Raw genomic sequence first — 10,423 nt, forward strand, 5'->3', positions numbered from 1 at the left:
ACAAAAGAGTGCAATAATGTCTAAGTATGACACGGAAAATACAATTTACAAACCTATGCATGTGTAAAAGTAAATAAATAAATAAACAAACACGGAAATTACATTTGAATAAGCTTTCTCTGTTCGTTGAACTTAAAATAAATCATTATTAGGTAATATAATTTAGTACAATATTTTATTCCTTAAATTTATATAAATTTGTATTTTAGTGACATTATTAAGATATTTTATTCAACTTCGTATTAAAACTTGGTCCCGCAATGGACTGATCGTTCATCACTGGCTGCTGTCAGTAAGCGGGTGGGTGACCATTTTGATCAACCTGCGTAGGGACTGAGGGTGAGCGGTACAGGTCCTCGTTAAACTGTTCTACTGTAAAGTGGTGAACTTCGCTCCCAAGTAGTCAGGCTACCAAAGCGGGGGTGCTTTTCCCTCTCCAAAGGATGAAAATTGTGATGGCGTGTCTTCGGATTATTTTCAGCAATGTTTGTAAGACCGTCGCCAATAGCCCATTGTGAAGCTCTAGAGCGATGAAAATAAACTACTAATACTACAACTTAAGGGCCGGGATAGCCTGGTTGGTAGGGCACTGGACCCATGTCCAACAGTTCCTGGGTCCGAAGACTCCCCGTAAAGTAAATGGTGACTGATGCACGTTAAATCTGTTGAGTCGTCAAGTCCTCCATGTTCCTATTACAAATCAATACCTCTGGGGGTACTGATCCAGGAGTTTCTTTGTCTTCTGGATTGGTTTAAAATTACAAGGCTACGGAGTTGAACATTAGTAATCGTAAACCCAAAAATTGGGTCAGCTGTTCAACGACGGATATAAAATAATACTACAACTTAAAAGGCTGAATTCTATTATTTCAAACATATCTAGTAGCCTAGAGACTGGTTACTTTGGTAGGTTCTAAAGAAAATCAGGAGTTCATAACCCGAAGTCACTGAATTATCTTAACTCAAACAAAGGAATAGAAAACAAACGCTCGATTTTTAGTATTAGAATATATTCTTACATAGTTGCAGGAAATCTCCCTGGCTCTGTCGTCTCGCCGATCTATCAAACGTTCTGTAGTATGGAGGTAGCGGGTTCGAATCCTTGCTTAACTTTGGATGTATTAATGCCATGTCCTTTAATTTGTGTTATGTGTTTCTCAACTTAATAAGGGACAATAACCCATAATTGTAATAACCGCACAAAAGGCTGCAAACATATGTGTAACAATAAATAAATACAGTATTGTGTACTCAATACGAATAAACATTTAGGCCATATTAAACGGTCCTGCAGTGGACTGATCGTTAAGACACAGCTCCCATGAACTGTCACTGAAGTCAACTCAGTCAGCGCTCAGTGTGCGGGTGGTTGAACACTTTGATCAGCCCAACGACCTGCGCGCGAAGTCCAGCACTTTACGGTAGAACAGTTTAACAAGGACCGATACCGCACACCCTAGGTCCGTACGCTGGCTGATCAAAGTGGTCACCCACCCGCTTACTGACTGCAGTCAGTGATGCTTGACTTCGGTGTTCTACTGGGAACCGTGACTTTACGATCAGTCCACTGCAGGACGTTGTTGTTGCTAATTTGCGTCGCACTAGAGCTGCACAATGGGCTATTGGCGACGGTCTGGGAAACATCCCTGAGGATGATCCGAAGACATGCCATCACAATTTTGATCCTCTGCGGAGGGGATGGCACCCCCGCTTCGGTAGCCCGACGACCTGCGCGCGAAGTCGAGCACTTTACGGTAGCACAGTTTAACGAGGACCAATACCGCACACCCTCGGTCCCTACGCAGACTGATCCAAGTGGTCACCCACCCGCTTACTGACTGCAGTCAGTGATGCTTAACTTCGATGATCTGCTGGGAACCGTGTCTTAACGATCAGTCCACTGCAGGACGTATTGTCCAGATAAATTACTCCGAAGATTTATTTGTTCCTTATGAATTCAAAAATAAATTCACTCATGTGTTATTTTCTTGCATTCAGTACATTTAATACAAACCTTGTAAAAAAGTCTAGTGTTTGTATTTTGTATCCTTGGATATTTAGGAAGAATTAATTGTTAACTTGGAAGCAACATACGCGCTGTGAAAAAGATAATAAAGATTGAAAAAACTTCTTATTTACAAAGTTCTTAAGCTGGAAAATATTGTTATTACAACAAACAATCTAAAACTTAGAAGTACTAAGTTTGTTTTCAGTTGTAACCCTGAATGTAACAATGTAACTCTCTCTGTAATGTCCATTTATATTTTTCACTCACTGTTTTGCAAATTAAGAAGCAGGTATGAACCGTTTCTTGTATAAATTTATTGTCACACATACATATTTATGCTTGAGTGCTCAATACAAAGAACAGCTCATAAACCCATATCAAATTAAAGAACAAATAGCACAATATAAGGAAAAACAGCACAAAGATACAGGCAAGGTAACGGAGGGATTCGGACCCCCTACCTCCAGGCTACAGAGCATTCGCCGGAACGGCAAGACTGGCTACGGTGTCCCTCAATAAGCTTGTTAGTAATGATAAGAATAAAGAGCATACTTTAAATGCATTTTCAATTCTTCTAATTAACTCATTGTTCTCATTTTCAATAGATTGATGGGGCCACTCTGACTGAGTGGTTTCGTTGATTAGAAAACGCTCTGTAGAGTGGAGATAATGCGTTCGAATTCCGCAGCAGTCTTTGGGAGGTCCTTCCCTAATTTGTGTTATCTGTTTTTCAACTTCACATGATCTTATAAGTCGTGCTTGTAATGAGCTCATGATTATGTGAAAAAATAAAGAAATAAATTATTTTGAAACTTTAAATATTTTTGCACAAGTAATACACGAATATTATGTTAAAGTATTAAACTTTAATTATCAGATAAAACATAGTACAAAACTTCTGAAACTACAATCGAACTCATCGTTATGTAGATCGCAAAGGCCGGGATAGCATGGTTGGTAAAGCGTTGGGCCCATGTCCCAGAGGTCGTGAGTTCGATCTTCGCCAGCTGAAGAATCCCCATGTAGCAAATGGTGACTAGTGCACATCAAATCTGTCGGGTCACAAGTCCTCCATTGTTCCCATAACAAATTATACCTTTACTGGTGGTGAATTGAAGATTGGTCGTTCTTTGGTTCAGCTCAAAATTACGATCTGTGGATGAATGAATGAATATATGGATGGGTCAGCCCGATAAACAAACTGTGACGAATGTGTGACTGAAGTCGTATTCTTGACCAGAAATGTTCCCTCTGCCTTAAATTCGCTAGGTTTCACCAAGCAGGCTTTCTGATATTAGCAGGTTTCATTAGTAGGACCGGGATAGCCTGGTTGGTTGGGCACAGGGCTTATGTCCAAGAGGTCATGGGTTCGGTCCCCGCAGGCCGAAGACTCGCCGTGAAGTAAATGGCGATTGATGCACTTTAAATATGTCGAGTTACAAAGTCCTCCGTGTTCCCATAAAAAATCATTCCTCTGGGAATACTGATCCAGAAATTTCCGTGTCTTCTGGATTGGTTAAACAATACAAGAATACGGACTTGAACATTAGTAGTCGTAAATCCAAAAACTGCGTCGGCTGTTCAACGACGGTTATAAAATAAAATATAAAAGTGGCATTAGTAACAGCATAGATCGCATGGTATTTTTTACTAAGAGTTTAACTGTTAATAATTCTCCAATTAATTATCGAAAGTACTATAATCTTTTTTTATTTTGCGTGTTTTCTTTATTAAGTTACATTTTGTTTTGCACAGCTTGCTTTGCACAAATTGCAATAACATTCATAAGAAATTATCAATTGTTAATTTATGAGAACTGAGGAATAGGTTGTTGTTGTTGATTTACGTCGCACAAGAGCTGCACAATGGGCTATTGGCGATGGTCTGGGAAACATCCCTGAGGATGATCCGAAGACATGCCATCACAATTTTGATCCTCTGCAGAGGGGATGGCACCCCCGCTTCGGTAAACCGACGACCTGCGCGCGAAGTCGAGCACTTTACGGTAGCACAGTTTAACGAGGACCAATACCGCACACCCTCGGTCCCTACGCAGACTGATCCAAGTGGTCACCCACCCGCACACTGACCGTAGCCAGTGATGCTTGACTTCGGTGATCTGCTGGGAACCGTGTCTTAACGATCAGTCCACTGCGGGACGAGGAATAGGAGTAGTCCATGGAAATAGAAATATTAAAGAGCAAGTTTAAAAATCGCTTTATCTCATTTTGTCAATAAAGGTTGAAATTCCAAACTAATGAGAATGTTGTATTTTATATATCTATATATTTCTTCGTTCACTAAAAGTACTTTTTCCTCTTCACTTCGCACGCATTAAGTAGTCCAGATTCAAAATAGTTTTACAGGATTAAAAATTGAACTTCGAGAAAAATTATAAATTGCAAAGTCTTTCCCTTGTATAAGAAAAATGAAATTAACATGTAAGTACTGTCTATCCGGCACACCCTGAAAGTAGGGCATTTCGAAACTCATGGGGAAAAATTAAAGGGAGATAAAAAAATTTAAAAAAAACATCCAACAAGCACTTTTTGCCAGACGATACATGGGCTGTGATCAAGCGGTGAACTACTATAGGGGGTATCCGCTACGCTACTGTCACATAAAAGACTGTCACCAAACGGATAGAGGAAGTACTACATTAATTTTATTGTTAGCATGTGCGGAAAAATTACTGAAACTACACAAAAGTGGGACCGCCCGCGGTGAAGCAGGCGTTAAACCTGTGACGCAGCAATCGGTGAATGTATCAAACGCGGACCGAATAAAAAATCCAGGTAACTAAATCCTCATCAAAGGAATTTTCTTTTTTTTATATATAACCGGCGTTAAACAGCCAACCCGATTCTGAGCTATGACTACCAATATTCAACTTTATTATTCAGAAGTTTGTTATTCAGAAACAAACTCAGAAGACAAGGGATATCACCTGGATCAACCAGAGAAACTAACCATCGTGGAGGACTTTTTGAGGAAAGTAACCCGCAAATGCGTCACATGAAGAGCACGAAAACCTCAATCGGTTAGCCCGACAGCAAGGGGGCTAGTAACCACTGATGATAATTTAGGTCAGCACTGTGGTCGGTGCGAGCCCGGTGCAGTTTTCATATTGACCAACTATCGCTGGGCTTCAAACCGGGGTCACCTCATTGGCTCTCGTCAACGGGACTGTCGTGGACGAGACCATTCAGGTGGCCTCGCAGGAAAAGGTTCGCACAGAAGAGATCAGATGAGCATGATGGCCAGGGCATGAGTGCGCCTTATGCTTTAAATTACAGCGCTATCTAGCAATTCACCGCTTACTTTCCACCCATGCATGCATTGAACGGTGAAAATTGTTGTTTAGATGCTTTCTATCTATAAATATCCGTTTGCTTCTCTTTCAAATTCATAAATATTGATGTCCGGTGGTTTAAAGAGATAAAAAATAACGTTTCTTCAAGGGATAAATGACTGTCCTCTTTGCTCCGTAAAGTGGGGTTTCGTTCTATATATATAGACGGGAGTGAGGAGTTTGCAAACGCTTTGGAGCACTGACAGTACTTGTACGGTTTGGCCTCACGCATGTGTATTTAAATGTGAGTAACTGCAAATCTGCTACTATATACTTAAAAATTAAGCAATTCTAATTTTACATGGCAAAATACAAAATTCCATTTCTCAGCAACTATTCGAACGATTTCACTCACATTTTGTATTTCGCCATTTCAAAGTAGATTCTTTAAAATGATGTAAACAATTGTATACCATACAATTCAAAAAAATTTCTACTCTAATATATGTACATATACAGTCAAACCCCGCTATAGTGAACCTTCAAGGGACCGAAATTTCGGTTCAGTATAACCGGGAGTTCACTATATCCGTTACGCAGGCAATTTCACTAATGGTTCCCAAACTCCCCCCTTTTATTACATTAGATTCATATAAATGACTGAAAATTATTATGTAGTAGCAAAAAATTTATTATTGTTCATCACTCTTCGTCTTGCGTACAAATAAAAATTAGTAATCTTTAGCTGATGAGCAATCCTCAACATCAGATATGGAAGCACTTCCCGACTCTCAGATAATTTTTCCTGAATTTCTGTTATTCCGCTTTTTAAATCTGTCTAACCTGCCATTCGAGCACATAAAAGTAGTTTCTATAGATGGTTTTAAAAATCGGTATATGTATTTATTTTGAAGTAGAAATTTCAANTTTCAAAGAGATTCAAAAGATTGCAAAAACATGCTTATCCTTAGCATTTTTTCCAAAGTAAAGTACAAATATAATTTAATATTCAACAAGCAGAATTTCTTCTATCCTTGATAGTGAAAATATATATTCCTGTTTTTAACAAAAGAAAACATGTGTAGATCGATTGATATATAATTCAAACGATATCGATTTAAAACAGCGTAAAAAATCTAATGACACCAATGTCATGTGACATTTTTAAGATTCTAATGTACCGCAAACGATTTTAAAAGCTATAAAAATTTGTTCTCGTATCAATTTCAACTAGAATAAAATGTCTCGAATCATTTAATCATTATTATGGAATAGCGTAAATTTATGTAGTTTTAATGGCTAGAAAAAATTGGATTTAAATATTATATTGATTTACTTAGTTTATTTTATATCTATATATATATATATATATATAGCAAGAATATGATACAAAAATTTTTGTAAATCCTCGGCAGCCAACAACAAAAATACATACCTCTGAACGAGACAAGAATAGGGTTTCGTAATAACAACGTGGAAAACAGTCTACCCAAAGTCTATTAAAAGTCTACCCCGAGCGGCAAACTATACTGCATTGGTTTAATTATAGGCTAACAACAGCTTTAAAACCAAAACAGGATATTAACACTTTGATAGAAAATGGAGGAAACAAATTCACTGATGAACAACAATTATTAAATAAAACATTACAATCAAGTGCTTAGAAAAAATTCTTTATTATCATTTAAAACATTTACACTTAGATTAAATATAGAACTTGGATACATAGTTTGAAGAAGAGAACAACGAGTACAGCAGTAAGCCACTATTATAAGAAAAAATGCATAAAGACAGTGTTTAAAAGTTTAACAAACGTGCCATCTTGTCTAAAGTGAAATTCCAAAAGATTTCTCGAAAAAAATCAGGAGATTCTGAATTTTTTAAAAAAAAATTAAATGTGTGGCATTGTTTTAATCAATAATTGGTAGTTGCAATTTAAATAAATTACGTACATTCTCTTTAAATAAAAACATTTATAAATGTGTACTAAATAAAAGCACCTATAAGCTTATTGATTCTAATTAGTGTAATAATATGTGTAAGTAGTAATACATACATAAGTTAGTGATTAGCTCTCTCATTTGTTGTTGAAATGTTTTTGAATATAAAACTTTGATTAGAAAACTTTTTCCCAATTTGAAGAGAAAATTCAATATTTTGTTAAAATTTGAAATTGGATAAAATAATTTTTCATTTAAATGTTCAATATTTAAATAATAACTAAATAATAATTTTAATAATTAAAAGAAAATACAGTGGGCAGTGCAGCTTAACATTTTTGCTGTAAGAAAATCCGTATATGATCACTAAATATACCATTTAGTTAGTTGAATTGTTGATTTAATTGAATTGACATTTAATTGAAATTGAACAAATGTTAATTGAAATTGAATTGGCAATTCAACAAGTATTTATAATTAAAATTTTTATTCATTTTGTTTTTAAATAAAATGAGTAAGACAAATATAAATCATTACAAGATTTATCACAGCATTTGCTAATAATATTAGGGCCCCTGCTTTGACATTTTATTTTAAAATCCTATGAATATGAAATTATTGAGTTTCATAAATTAACTCAAGAGCTATTAGTATAAATTTAGTATCATTATAAGAAGTCCTTAAAAATAATTGTTGGACAGTCTTTCTATTATAAACATCGCAATTTTACAATTGCAATTAACTCGTTGTTAAATCAAAGATATATAAGATAACATATAATATATAATAATCAAAGATAATTATAGACTCAAATTTGAAAGGACGAAGCTCTGCATTATAGACTGTCCTAAACCAACGTGGAACAAAAATTAGTGAACAATCTTCTATACGTTCAAGGATTGCATGCTGATCTATAAATAGATCAGCATACTAACATTATCACTTTCCATGAACATGAATAGCAGAGTTGGCACGTCTGGTTGTAATATAATTGGAAAGGATGGACACAATTATCACTTTCTAAATATCAAACTTCTAAAAAATTCACAATCCTCGAAAGATTCCATAGCTTTTTATTATTAGATGTATAAAAAAATACCTCCCTCTCAGCAATACCACCCGCCCAGAACAGCAGCAGGAGCTGCAGATTATCACAACATCTGCAGAATATTTTAGCTACGGGATAAAAGAGGGAAAGAAATAAAAAATTAAAAAGGCAAACAATTTCATCCTCATTAGGGACAATAGGGTGCATAGCTAAAGTTTTCAACAAAAAATAAGCACCTTTTAAGCACTTGAAATAGGATAAGCACACTAAAGAAGAAGAAAAATTTCTATCGTTGAAAGTTTGTATTGATTAACAAAATGCAAAATAATTTTCAAATGATTCATATGATCATGATAAAATAACGTTTCTGACAAAGAACTCTTTTCTTGATTATATTGGCCATTATAAAATGATNATAACATGCAGTTAGATACTCATATTTTATAAAAAATGTACATTTATTTGTGGATTTGCCAACAATATATTCTTTCACACTACACATAAAAACAGCATTTATTTTTATCTGTTACAGAACAGTTGAATTTGAAACTTTAATTTCTTTTCTCAGTTCTAATTTGCAGCTGCTTAGTTTAGGCATTAAAAAAATAAATATTGCAATTTAATTCCATTTTATTTAGTTTATTTTTCATAACTGACACATTTCCAAATTTTAATGCTTATCAAAAAAATTACGATCACAACTCGACAAAACGAATATCACCATGTACCTTTTTTTCTATTCTAAATAGCTTTAAAAAAATTAACCACACATTTTGCGTAATTAAAGACAATTTTTCTAATTTTGCTACTTCGTTCAAATTAAAAGATAGGAAGAAACTTAATCCTCAGAGATATTACATTAGCTTTCTAAAGCAGGAGGAGCATTCACGTAGTGCGAATTCCAATTCCATCAGTCTGATTGGTTAAATATGTCTGTCATGCTTTTGACATCAAACAGTGAGAAATAATAAAGTTAGGATAAAGCGAAAGCGCGGTAAAAAAAAAAAGTGGGGGAAGGGGGAAACTCATGAAGCTATTCCTCATTTTAGTCGTTTTGGCTTTAAAAAGTCGCCGATTTTACGCAAATAATTGCAAATTAGTTGGTTTTACTCATATTTCTACTAAAATAGTCGCCATAGTTGCTATTGCTTTAAAATAGTCGTTTTAGTCGCCTTTTTAGTCTCCAATGGCAGCCCTGCAGGGTAACCAAAGTTTTCAACAAAAATCTAGCACTTGAAATAGGACACTAAAGAAAAAAAAATTTCCTATAGTTGAAAGTTTATATTCATTAACAAAATGCTAAATAATTTTCAAAGACTTTACATGATCATGATAAAATAACTCGTTTCTGACAAAGAACTCCTTTTTTTATTATATTAGCCCCCATAAAAATAATTTATACACAATTTAAATATTATTTAATATTGAGTAGCTTATTCTATTTTTTAAATTAATAATTATTTCATTTAACTATGCAAAAAAAATTATTCAAAATTATAATTGATTAAACTATTATTTAAAAAGACTATCCAGTGTATTTTTAGATTTAAATAAAAGTTACTTATAAAAGCATATTCAACAATACATTAACAAGATTAATATTATTGATCATACTGAATTTATAAAGATATGTAAAGAGTTAAGCAAATGAAGAAAACAGAGAAAATTCGAGAGATTCGATTTTAGAGGACGGAAAATGAAGCCTGAAATTGAAAATCACTAGCAAAATGCAGCAGAGTTACATATGAGAGTGCAAGAAGTCTTCCCATTGAATCCAGCTCAGTATACGCACATGCGGACCCGCAAGTATTTAATCCAATATGTAAAATGATTGGAGCTTTCATACACTACGGGCCGACGGTACGTCGAAATGCATTGTGATTGAATGAATTTTGAAAACACTGTATACAATGTGAAAACCACGCTTTTCGCCCAATTCGTAGAAAAATTAACAACACGGTAAAGAACAAATTTCATTTCAAAAAATTGAAAATTAAGCACTTTTCAAAAACACGTAATGAAAAAGCACCTTTAAGGGCTTTTAAAAAGCAAAAATAAGCAACTTTAAGCACGTCTTAAATATACTACGCACCCTGGACAAGCTTTCCTGTTTGAAATCAGACAAAAAATATTTA

Source organism: Parasteatoda tepidariorum, chromosome 5, assembly GCF_043381705.1.
Source record: "Parasteatoda tepidariorum isolate YZ-2023 chromosome 5, CAS_Ptep_4.0, whole genome shotgun sequence".
Taxonomy (NCBI): Eukaryota; Metazoa; Arthropoda; class Arachnida; order Araneae; family Theridiidae; genus Parasteatoda; species Parasteatoda tepidariorum.